Source organism: Oryctolagus cuniculus, chromosome 16 (genome assembly GCF_051225735.1).
Source record: "Oryctolagus cuniculus isolate XC-2025 breed Fujian yellow rabbit chromosome 16, ASM5122573v1, whole genome shotgun sequence".
Taxonomy (NCBI): Eukaryota; Metazoa; Chordata; class Mammalia; order Lagomorpha; family Leporidae; genus Oryctolagus; species Oryctolagus cuniculus.
Genome location: NC_142882.1, coordinates 21,869,535 through 21,882,794, shown reverse-complemented (window position 1 = coordinate 21,882,794; position 13,260 = coordinate 21,869,535). Strand labels below are relative to the sequence as shown.

The 13,260-nt window shown below is 39.6% G+C and overlaps 1 non-coding gene across 1 annotated transcript in view; it reads left to right on the top strand.

Moving 5' to 3' along the window:
* LOC100338792 (uncharacterized) overlaps positions 1 to 9,893 on the top strand; it is a 31,813-nt gene extending 21,920 nt beyond the window's left edge. The window contains exons 8-9 of the transcript XR_016223387.1: positions 8,474 to 8,554; positions 9,080 to 9,893. This is a non-coding gene — a transcript (uncharacterized LOC100338792). The remainder of the gene's footprint in view (positions 1 to 8,473; positions 8,555 to 9,079) is intronic.
* Positions 9,894 to 13,260: the final 3,367 nt, after the last annotated feature.

Here is a 13,260-nt window from a genome sequence, read left to right as displayed (position 1 = left end):
TCTCCCACATGGGATACTGTAGTCCAAACACCTGAGCCAATCTTTGCTGGTTTTCCCAGGCCTTTAGCTGTGTCACAGGACATAAACCAGCTCCCATATGGGGTGCTGGTGGCCACATAACACTGAACCCCATACATTCAATTCACTTCATACTCACCAGTTTAATCCTGCACTAAATTAAGAATTCAACAAGAAAAAATACAAAGACCACTGTTGTGCAATAGTAGACAAGGGCTATAAAAATTATCAAATATAAAGATGTAGTTTCACTCATATACACTAAAATGTGGGGGGTACAGAGGACCCTTTCATGTGCTAATTTCATTTCCTTTGGGTAATTTCCCAAGAGTGCAATGGCTGGGTCATAAGGTAGATCTATTTTCAGATTTTTGAAGCATCTTCATACTGTCTTCACAATGGCTGTACTAGTTTACATTCTCACCAACAGTGGACTAGGTACCTTTCCTCTCGCATCTTCATGAGCACTTCTCTTTTTCTTTTTAATTTTTGGATGATAGCCATTCTAACGTAGGTGGCATGAAATTCATTGTGGTTTTTATTTGTGTTTCCATGATGGTTAGGGACCCTGAGCATTTGTCCATGTGTCTGTTGGCCATTTGTGTTTCATCCTTTGAAGAATGCCTGTTCATCTCTGTTGCCCATTTATTCACTGGGTTGTTTGTTTTGTTGTGGTTCAGTTTCTTGAGCTCCTTATGTGTTTTATGTCTTAATTGTGTATCAGGAGAATAGTTTGCAAGTATTTTCTACCATTCAGTTTGATTCCTTTTCTCTTTGTCGAGTGTTTCCTTTGCTGTTCATAAACTTCTTAGCTTGAGCTAAGAAGCTTAGAGCTTCTTCTGGGTCTCACACATGGGTGCAGGGGACCAAGGACTTGGGTGATCTGCTGCTTTCCCTGGTGCATTAGAAGGGAGCTGGATCAGAAGTGGAGCAGTTGGGTCTCCAACCTGTGTGCATATGGGGTACTAGCACCACAGGCAGAGGCTTAACCTGCTACACTACAATGCTGGCCTCATTATTGGCCCTTTGTAAATGATCCTTTGAAAAATGCCTATGTTGTCCTTTACCCATTTCTTCACTAGATTGCTTGTTTTGTGTATAGTGAGTTTCATGGACTCCTTATTATCCCTACATACTAATCCTTTATCAGCTGACTAGTTTGCAGATATTTTCTCCCATTCTGTCAGTTGCTTCTTCACTTTACTGTTTCCTTTGCTGTTCAAAAGCTCCTCAGTTTGATGTAATTATTTGCCTATTTTTCTTTCATTACCTGTGCTTCTGGCTTCATAATGACACAGAACATGGCTTTTAATGTTCTGAAAGATTGAAAAAATCTACATTTTATGTGTGTGTGTGGGTGGGGGTGTGGGTGGGTGGGTGGGTGTGTGTTGCATGCATGCATGTTGACAATAGGCAAACAGGTTTTAGAGGGTTTCTCAAATCTTTTATAGGAAATGAATGATGCAGGTGAATGTTACCAATGATGCACTTATCACCTGTACAGTATGAAGGAAAAGCATTCTGAGGTGGTAGAAAGGTGTTATAGTGTGCAACACAGAGATTGGCAAGCTGTAGGACATACGTAAGATCAAGCATTCAGACAGAACTGAGAAATAAGATATTGGTGGTCAAGGTTGTATAAAGGAAAGTGTGAGTGGTGGGGTGGGGTGGGGTTACAATGAGTTTTGGAAATTTCATGTGAGCTCATGTAAGCAAACACTGGGAAGACATTCCCCGAAACAGGTGAGTAAGATCCAGGCCATGGCTGCAGCACACAAAGAATTAGCAGGTTGTCCATACAGTGAATGTGTTCAACAGTATTCCTCCTGATGTAAGGGCATCCTGAACTATGCTTGTACCGTACAGGTGAGTGCATAAGAGGACAAATTACGTACATAGTGAGGAAGGACAAAAACATTTGAAAGCTGAGGCCAGTTGCTTCCTTTAAGGCAGCTGTACTGGTGCTTGTGTTAAAATGAGGGAGTATGTGAATGAATCAAGTTCACAAATAGAAAGATAAACAGGAAAATGGAGAGTTTTCTCTTGATATTCCTCTGACATGTGAGTATGAGTGAGGAAGACATTACCTCCTATGTGGGGTTTAAGGCAAGGCCATCGCAGATAGGAGCCAAGGAGGTCAGCTTTGGAAGATTCCTGTACACCACCACAGACCAAGCCAGAACTGTTGCAGTGACTGAGAATGAGAACATCACAGCCTGCAAGTTAGCCTGGTGGGGCTACCCCTTCTACCACAACAGATCTGAAACTCAGACTGGTTTGTTAACTTAGGCAACATGCCTGAGGCTTCTCTCTCTCTCTCTCTCTCTCTCTCTCCTAAATAGCCATTTGGTGATATTGCTTAGATTGTGTGACATAGTGTGTGATATCTTGGTATGAATTAGAGCATAGGACAATATCATATTGGTTTTTTGGAGTATTGTGTCACATGACTAGCACCCCCCCCCTTCTGAGGCCTGAAGAACCTGCACTCATAGCCAAGCATAGATGACAAATGCAAAGGCCTGAGGTTAACCTTGGGATGCTCCCCTTTGTGGAGACTCCAGCCTGGCTGCCTGAGGAGTTCTGTGCGGGGTTTTCCTCCACTGTCTTACAGGAAGCAGTAGACTCATGGCGCCATCTTACACTGCTTATGGCAAGTGGTGTTCTCAGCAGGATTCTGTGCTTTCACCACGGAAACCCAGGTTCAGTTCCCAGTTGGAGAAACAAGTCAGCATTTACAATTTAAATTCAAAACAAATATTTTTTTGAATTTAAAACAGGTTTCTGGCTTCCTATTAGTCGCTTGTCACTAGATACAATTCTACTGAGGGGAACCTAAATTTAAAAAAAATTAAAAAAATTTTAAAAACCCAATTATACTGAGGGGCGAAAAATCCAATGAAGTTTACTGCCAAGCTTTTATTTGTAAAGGGAGAATTGTATGAAGAAAAGGCACGATCTCATTTCTGGTCGAGAAGATTTGTTTTGAAGTATTACTATTATCAAGTGCTCTTCTGATATAATGTTATACTAGCCTAACATTTGGCATTTGGCTCAGAAATATAAGAAGCAACTTATCATTAGGAGACATCCTAATACTGTGCCACGTATAGAGGATCCTTGGTGCCCAGCAGAAGTAGAAGTCAGACAAAGGCTTCCTGTACAAACCCCCATGGATGTACAGGGAGACCTCACTACCTGTCAGAATTTCGAATCTCTCTTAAGTAGAGCTCCATGGAAGGAGATATCAGCTCTGTCAGTTAAGTCCCTGTCACAGGTCCATAGTGACAAATGAAAGAAAGATGTTATTAAGGAAAGCAATTAGAAGTAGATCTGCAGAGTCTGAGCATGTAAAATTTCAAGATGATAAAGGTGTACCTAATGAATATAAAGGTAGAGACTGTAAGCCAGAGGAAAGTTGGGACACTGAGACATTCCATGTAGCAAAGCCAGTTACAACCAGGAAGCTTAGGGTAGGTTACCACCATGGAAGAGGACCCCCACAGAGAGTAGATGAAGGAAGAGAGCTTACTAGAGAAGAACTAGAAATGAGGTGAACTGACTTTTGCCAAAGGACATAGAAAGATGCTTATTGATTATTTAAAAATACGGGATTTAGGAACAAATACTACTATCATATTATTAGGACATGAAATAAGGCAAGAAAGTGCTGTAACTGTACCACGGGTGCTTAATTCATGTTTAATGCAGATAACCACTCAGCATCCAAATAGGAAATTTTCTTGTGGGCCTGCACAGCTAAAGCTTTGGGCAAAACACGTCCCATTATAGAGCTAACTGCTTTAGGAGATTCTGCTACATGGGGCAGTAACCAGGAAGCTCTAAGAACAGCATACAAGGGAGAAGGACTAGCTTTAATATATGAGAAAAACCCTGAAATTAACAAATCAATGCACATAGCAGCAAATAATGGTATTAAAAAGGTTATATTAAGAGAAGTGCTACCACATTTTAAAATGTCATATATGAACCTCCAGGACTCAAGCCAACACCGTGGAGGATACAATTATAATTACATCTTTAGTCCCACCATTTGATGTTCTCACCAACAGTTTTGTTTTTCCCACTTCTTCACCAACACTTGTTACTACCTTTTTTTATAATAAAGTAGCCATCTTGTTGAGTAACTCATTGGGGTTTTCATTTGCCGTTTACTATTGACTAGTGATACTGAGCATCTTTTCATGTACTTATCAACCATCTCTGTCTCTTACTTCGAGAAATGCCCCCCCAAAATTAAAAAAAAATTATATCTTTATATTAGCTAAAGATATACAAGGCACTAAAAGATTTACTTTTTAAAAAAAGATTTATTTTTTTTTTTATTTGAAAGGCAGAGTTACAGAGAAGGCGGCAGGGAAGATATTGTCCATTCACTGGTTCATTCCCAAATGGCTGCAATGGCAAGAGCTGGGCCAGGCCAAAGCCAGGAGCCAAGAGCTCCTACATATAGGAAACCTCAGAGATCTCTTGTGTATGAAATATCAAATGTCAGGCCATAGATAAGATTCTATATGGAAAATGCACATCAAGTATTAGAATTTTTAATAACAGGTCTCAAGTAAGCTTACTTAGGAAAATACATAATAGGACATATAAGGATAATATAAATATAAATGTAGCATGTCTAGGAGGAATAATAGTACTAGCATATGAAACTAACATTAATTTTAAATTATAATAGTGATCTAATATGATGTAGAGTGTTTACCTCTGAGCAAGTAGAAAATATTCTGAGGATGGACATAATTCCAATATTGCTCAAGGAGTTCATTTCATTAAAAAATGTTAAAGGAAGTTAATGAAGACTAGCATCAATAAAAATAACTCCTAAAAAATTGCCACAGCCATTAAAGTTTACATTTACTCAACAAAGTCCCTTGAAGGGAGAACACAGAAAATAACTTTAAAAATATTTGAGTTACAAAAAGATGGCATACTTGAAAAAGGGAGAAGTCACCTACATAATTATCCAGTAAGACCAATTATCAAGCCAATGGACAATATAGATTGACTGCAGACCATAGAAGTTTAAATCAAGTCAGCCAAAAACTGCCTGGAGCCTTGTCAGAGGTGGAGGAGATTAGTCATAAAATTACTAGTAGTAGTAGTAAATTTTTCACAATGGTTGATATGTCAGTTATGTTCTTTGCCATGCCTTTAAATAAAGATTACATCTCATTTACATGGGAATGTGTGCAATTCCATTTTAACAGACTGCCCCAAGGTTATTTAAATTTAAACACTCATGTTGTGGCTCATTTAATAATGGGTTAATACAGGTGAAGTTGGACTCATTCCAAAATTACATATTGAGAAAATGTTAGATTCCTATGAATTTAGTCCACAGGAATCTGAGGCAGAATTAACTGATAAAGATGTGATGGAAGTGCATCATCTCACAGGATGTGCAGGTGTACACAGCCATTATGAATGCTTTCAAAAGCAGAATCAGAAAATGTTCTGATTATGGCAGAGAATACTGTTGAGATCTTGTGAAAAATGTGAACATTTTACAGATAAATTTAGATTTAGAGAAGCACTTGCTACTTAGAAACCTGACACATCTGACAGATTTAATTTTATGTGTCAGATTGATTTTATAGGCCCTAGGGAATTATCCTATAAAAATATGACTGTCCCATGTGGATATCTATTCAGGGATAGGAATGACCGTGTCCTCTAATTATCCAGCCAAATTAAGCACGTTAAAAGCCATTTAAAGTTGATGTAGCCATTATGGATCACCAAAAATTGCTGCAAGTGACGAAGAGTCACACTGAACTGCTAAAAGAATTCAATATATAATTGATCTTTTGGGTACCCAATGGAATTTTCATTTGAGCTAATCCAACTGCATCAGGTTTTGTTGAAAGATTAAATGAATTGAAGGAGAACTGCAGTTGATAGATATACAGCCTAGTCTGCAGCAAGCTTTAGACTTAGCCTGTTTAACTTAAAGAGAAATATTCCATAAACAATCACCTCATAGCTATTTAAACCCTGCACCGAATATTGACAGTTCTCCAAATACCACTATAATCCCTAAATTAACTTATAAGGTGACAGCAAAAGATCACAAAAGTAATCTGTTTCCACAGGGATTCTTCGGAGATGGACACGGGAACATTTATTGGACAGCTAATAGGCATGGGAAAGCAGTTAGCCAAAATGACCCAACTTTGACCCCGCTGATTGTATTACTAATTTTATTTTTCTTTTCCCTAAAATTGTTATATTATTAGTTATGATTTATATAACTAGCTATGCACCCTACCCTTAAGGATCCTTTCTCCTCTGTATTACCAGAGGGAAAACATTTGCTTTTACATTTAGATGCTTAAATTAGCTGAAGATCTACAAGGCACTACAAGATTTACTTTTAGTGCTTGAAAATTACAACCTAAAAATACTCCACCAGTCAGATCCACTTAAACCCAAGTTTAACGATCACTTAAACCTAAGTTGGAGTAAGTTTTTTTTTTCTATTTTTATTTAATGAGCATAAATATCCAAAGTACAGCTTATGGATTACAATAGCTTCCTCCCCCCAGTAACTTCCCTCCCACCCACAACACTCCCCTCTCCCACTCTCTCTCCCCTTCCCCTTCATATCAAGATTAATTTTCAATTATCTTTATATACAGAAGATCAATTTAGCATATGTTAAGTAAAGATTTCCACATTTTGCTCCCACACAGAAACACAAAGTGTAAAATACTATTTGAGTACTAGTTATAGCATTAATTAAACACCTAAGAGTAATTGTGTATTAATTACAGAGTTCAACCAATAGTTTTAAGTAGAATATAAAATGCAACTTTTGTATTGTTGTGGCTTCCCCCCAAACCTCCCTCCCTCCCGTGGCCCTCCCCTCACCCACTCCCTCTCCCATCCCGCCCTTCATCACGTTTCATTTTCAATTACCTTCATATACTGAAGATCAACTTAGTATATACTAAGCAGGGATTTCAACAGGTTGCACTCACACAACCGAACCAGGTATAGGGTATTGTTCAACTAGTAGTGTTGTTTTTGAGTTTCATAGTTAAACATATTAAGGACAGAGATCCTGCATGGGGAGCATGAACCCAGTGACTCCCATTGTTGATTTAATAGTTGGCACTCTTATTTATGATGTCAGCAATCACCCGAGGCTCTTGCTATGAGCTGTCTAGGCTATGGAAGCCCCTTGAGTTCACCAACTCTGAATTTGTTTAGTCAAGGCCGTATCACAGTGGAGGTTCCTTCCCCCCTTCAGAGAAAGGCGCCTCTCTCCTTGATGGCCTGATCCTTCTGCTGGGGTCTTGTTCACCAGGATCTTTCATTTAGATTGTTTTTTGCCACCGTGTCATGGCTTTCTATGCCTGTGAGACTCTCATGGACCTTTTAGTCAGATCCGAATGTCCCAAGGGTTGATTCTGAGGCAGGAGTGCTGTTTCGGGCATTTGCCATTCTATGAGTCTGCTGTGTGTCCTGTTTCCCCTGCAGGATCATTCTCTCCCTTTTGATTCTATCTTTCATTATTTGCTTACACTGGTCTTATTTGTGTAATCTCTTCGACACTTACCCTATCTTTTTGATCAGTTGTGTATTTATACTTATCACTTTACCAAGTGTGCTGGCATTGGTACCTGCCTCCTTGGTAAGGTTGAGTTGAAATCCCCTGGCACATTTCTAGTTCCACCATTGGAGGTAAGTCTGAGTGAGTATGTGCCTGGAGTACGTTTTATACTTTTGGAAACATAGCATGGGCTCAAGATGACTTAGTGCACTTGGCGTGCTCGGTGTGCTTGGTGGAACACACAGTGTTGTGCAGTGCCAGGATATTTGGGTTGCTCTCGTAAGAAAGCCTGAGTGATAGCTTTCTTACCTCTGGCAGACAATACACTTAATAGATAGCAATTTTGCAACCTAGCATTATAGAACAAATATCTCAATCCCTTAAGCAAAAAGAAACAAGTGCCTTACTAAAATATGGCAATATTAGACTGGTTTAAACCTTCATAACAATATTATAAGTGAAAAATGTGAAAAAGCAATAGTAACATAGCTAGACTGAATAGCTAGCTATCATCCTAGTGCTACTTAACAGATTTATAGTGAAAGAATCTACCTACCATGGTAAATAATATGTACATCGAGGGAAATGTAGCCAGAGCTTCTATGTCAGATTGGCTTGTTCCCTTTTCTGTCCTTTCCTTTATAGACTCTGAGCCCCTTCAGGTATTACTTTCTGTACCCACAACTCTAATATCTATATTGATCCTGATATATGTCATGCTGACCTTAATGGGTAATAATTACACCTTCTGTCCAGACAGAAACTGTAAACAAAATGTCAGTGTCATGATCTCACATGCTTGTAGAATAATTAACAATTATACTTTGTGCCTGATGGAAACCCTCCTCTGGAACTACTGCATGAGAGCAGAACACTTGAATGCTAGACCAGATTTCCTGAGACCAGCCACTGGACATCTTCCTAAAGAAGCAATGGAACAAATCCTTCCAGGTAATCATTACCTAGCACCATACCTTGATCACCATATTTGTGTAAGTCTTGCTTTGATATTCTACTATGAATTTGTATGTTTGACAAATTTTGTGTATAAAAGACATAGAACTCAACAATCCATACTCAACATTGCCTGAGATATACTTACCTTTCTCACATCCTTCTGTGTTTCCATTGCTTTCTGAGATATTATAGTATATAATCTTCTTCTGATTCTTCTTTCTTGCTTGCCTTACTACTATTGCTGCTAAGCCACTTATAATTCATTATGCAATCCCTAGAACAAATCATCTTGAGTAAGGGAAAATGATAAAGGAAATAGAAATGCACTTCTGTACCCTCCTGAAAATCCTGGTGTACCATATGACATAAATAGACCAACTTCCACTCCAACAGACATTCAGATTCCAGGACTGGCAGAGCAGATTCCAGAATATATAGAATATATATGTAATATGTAATATATATGAGAGATATAGATATAAATACACACACATTACAGTATGCTGTGAACTTTGGCAGGTCTTATTGCTTGGGTTCAAAATGACTGTCATTACCAGAACAAGATCTGGACCTGATGCAACTGGTGATGGAGCCCTGCAGGAAGAGCCAGAAGCCCAACTAGTTGGTGACTCCTTTTGGCAAGATAGGCAGAGACATTGTGTCATGCCAAATTAGGCACATTGATGTCTACACCTCAACTGGCAGTTTTGCAGTTGTGTGACTGGTATCATGTCCAGAACATGGTAACAACCATCAATGCTTCAACTGTTGTTATTGTGATAACCAAGCTGAAATCATGGAACTCATTGGTACTCTAAGATAATATTGCTTGTACTTTGACCCAGTACTTTATAGAGGGGAGCCACATATTCCTTGTCATACTTGGATAGTATACTACTTCTCATGAAAGTATCATGGTCGCCCTCAGACCCCTTGTGAAGCCTAAGATTGACAAAAAGGTGACCAACAAGCTCATCCTGCACCAGTCAGACTAATAAGGAGCTAGAGGTGTTGCTAATACACAACTAATATTACAGTGCTGAGATTGCTCAGTGTTTCCTCCAGGAACCACAAAGCCATCATGGAAAGAGCAGCCCAGCTGGCCATCAGAGTCACCACTTACTCCTCAAGTAGGATCTCTGTCCTTAATGTGCTGTACATTGTGATTTAATGCTATAACTAGTACTGAAACAGTATTTTTCACTTTGTGTTTCTATGTGGGTGCAAACTGTTGAAATCTTTACTTAACATATGCTAAACTAAACTTATCTTCTGTATATAAAGAGAATTGAAAATGAATCTTGATGTGAATGGAAGGAGGAGGGAGAAAGAAAGTGGAGGGTTGTGGGTGGGAGGGAAGTTATGGGGGGGAAGCCATTGTAATCCATAAGCTGTACTTTGGGAACTTATATTCATTAAATAAAAGTTAAAAAAAATAAAAGGATAACGGTGGGAGAGTAGATGCTAGCACAGAATCCTAGGGGAAAAAAAAAGCCTAGGACCAGATGGATGCACTGCTGAATTCAACCAGACATTTAAAGAAGAACTAACTCCAATTCTTCTCAAACTACTCAGAACAATCGAAAAAGAGGGAGTCCTACCAAATTCTTTCTATGAAGCCAGCATCACCTTAATTCCTAAGCCGGAAAAAGATGCAGCATTGAAAGAGAATTACAGACCAGGGGGCGGAGCCAAGATGGCGGAATAGTGAGGGCGCGCACCGATAGTCCGGGAAAATTTAGTTTAATAAAAGGGGAGTTATGGTAGCCGCAGAAAAAAGAACCAGGAAAATATTGCAGGGGAAACCCTTCTGGATGGAGTGGCCGTGAATCGGAGGACCTACTGGGAGAACAAGGTCGCCCACCGCGCAGAAGCCAAGTCGCGGGACCGAGCCGTGGAAGCCCCAGGGTCTGCGCGTCAGTGCTTGAAGGGGAGTGCATGCCACACAGACAACAGCGGGGAGACTTGGGACGCTCAGGGCTCCGAGTCCACACATTGGCGCTGGAAGGGGAGGTGAGCTCAATAACCCGAGATATTGGTGGGGAAACGGGGATCAGAATCTAGAGGGGGGCCGGAAAGTGCAGCAAACACACTACCGGAAAGAAGGAAAAAAAAGCTTGGGGGTTTCTCTTCCCCCTAACCTTGCAAAGGTTACAAGGCTGCAAGGCTTGAAGAATTCCCAAGAGACAAAGAGCAGGCCTCCTCTCTGGATTTACATATCAATGGGGGAGAGCTAAGGAACTGAGTCACTACAATTCAGTAGCCTAGGCAACCCAGTGGGAGTCCAGAGGAGCCAAAGACTGGAAGCAAAATACCATCAATTCTGCACAGCCGTGCCATGCGGTGTTACTTACCCCCTGAATAAATAAAATACAAAAATAAATGAATAGAGAGAGATTTACCACGCATAACCTGAGGGTGTCACCTTTGCACACCCTTAACCAGGAAGAACCAGGCAGAGCTCTCAGGCCACACCCATCTCAAGCCTCCAAGGCTCCTCCAACAGCAGGCAGTCCACTTAACACGGACACAGTATAAAAAAAAAAAGCACAGTGACACAAGAAGAATTAACTATGCCAAGTAACAAACACAGAAATCGAGGGAACAAGATCAACGATGACACTATGATGCCTCCAAATAAGCAAAACACCCCAAGCCAAGAGTATGAAGATGATGAGATAGAAGAAATGCAAGATACGGATTTCAAAAAATTTATGATAAGAACATTTAGAAGTTTTCAAAAGCAAATCCTTGAACTACAGAAATCCTTAATGGACAAGATTGAAAATCTCTCTCGTGAAAATGAAATTTTAAGGAAGAGTCAAAATGAAACTCAGAAACTAGTAGAACAGGAAAGTGTAATAGTCAAGAGAAATCAAAATGAAATGAAGAGCTCAATAGATCAAATGACAAACACATTAGAAAGCCTTAAAAACAGAATGGGTGAAGCAGAAGAGAGAATATCGGACTTAGAAGATAGAGCACAGGAAAACATACAGTCAAACCAAAGAAAAGAAGAGGAAATTAGAAATCTAAAAAATATTGTTGGGAATCTACAGGATACTATTAAAAAAACCAACATTCGAGTTCTAGGAGTTCCTGAAGGCATGGAGAGAGAGAAAGGATTGGAAGGCATTTTTAGTGAGATACTAGCAGAGAACTTTCCAGGTTTGGAGAAGGACAGAGATATCCTAGTACAGGAAGCTCATAGAACTCCCAATAAACATGACCAAAAGAGATCCTCACCACGACACGTGGTAATTAAACTTACCACAGTGAAACATAAAGAAAAGATCCTAAAATGTGCAAGAGAGAAACGTCAGATTACTCTCAGAGGATCTCCAATCAGACTCACAGCAGACTTCTCATCAGAAACCCTACAAGCTAGGAGGGAATGGCGAGACATAGCACAGGTGCTAAGAGAAAAATTGCCAGCCCAGAATATTATATCCTGCCAAGCTCTCATTTGTGAATGAAGGTGAAATAAAGACCTTTCATAGCAAACAGAAATTGAAAGACTTTGTGGCCACTCGTCCGGCCCTGCAAAAGATACTTAAAGATGTGCTACACTCAGAAACACAGAAACACGACCATCAATATGAAAGAAGGGAAAGGAAGAACACCTACCAGTAATAGAGCATGGGAAGCTCAAAGCATATACTAGAAAATATTTCTGGGAAAATGGCAGGGCAAAGTCACTACGTATCAATAGTCACATTGAACATTAATGGTCTGAATTCTTCAGTTAAAAGACACCGTTTGGCTGACTGGCTCACAGAACACAACCCAACTATTTGTTGCCTACAAGAAACACATCTCTCTAACAAAGAGGCATGCAGACTGAAAGTGAAAGGTTGGAAAAAGATATTCCATGCCAACAGAAACCAAAAAAAAGCAGGTGTAGCCATATTAATATCAGACAAAATAAACTTTAATACAAAAACTGTTAAGAGAGACAAAGAGGGACACTATATAATGATTAAGGGTTCAATTCAACAGGAAGATGTAACTATTATAAATGTATATGCACCTAATTACAGGCACCGGTCTATTTAAAAGAGATGTTAAGGGACTTAAAGGGAGATTTAGATTCCAATACAATAGTACTGGGGGACTTCAATACTCCACTCTCAGAAATAGACAGATCATCTGGACAGAAGATCAACAAGGAAACAGCAGATTTAATTGACACTATTGCCCAAATGGATCTAACAGATATCTACAGAACTTTCAACCCTACATCTACAGACTTCACATTCTTCTCAGCAGCGCATGGAACCTTCTCTAGGATTGATCACATACTAGGCCATAAAGCAAGTCTCAGCAAATTTAAAAGAATTAGAATCATGCCATGCAGCTTCTCAGACCACAGCGGGATGAAGCTGGAAATTAGCAACTCAGGAAACCCCAGAAAGTATGCAAACACATGGAGACTGAACAACATGCTCCTGAATGAACACTGGGTCATTCAAGAAATCAAAAGAGAAATCAAAAACTTTCTGGAAGTAAATGAAGACAACAACACAACATATCACAACTTATGGGATACAGCAAAAGCAGTATTGAGAGGCAAATTTATAGCAATAGGGGTCTATACCAAGAAATTGGAAAGGTACCAAATAAATGAGCTTTCAGCGCACCACAAGGACCTAGAAAAACTGCAGCAAACCAAACCCAAATCTAGTAGGAGAAGAGAAATA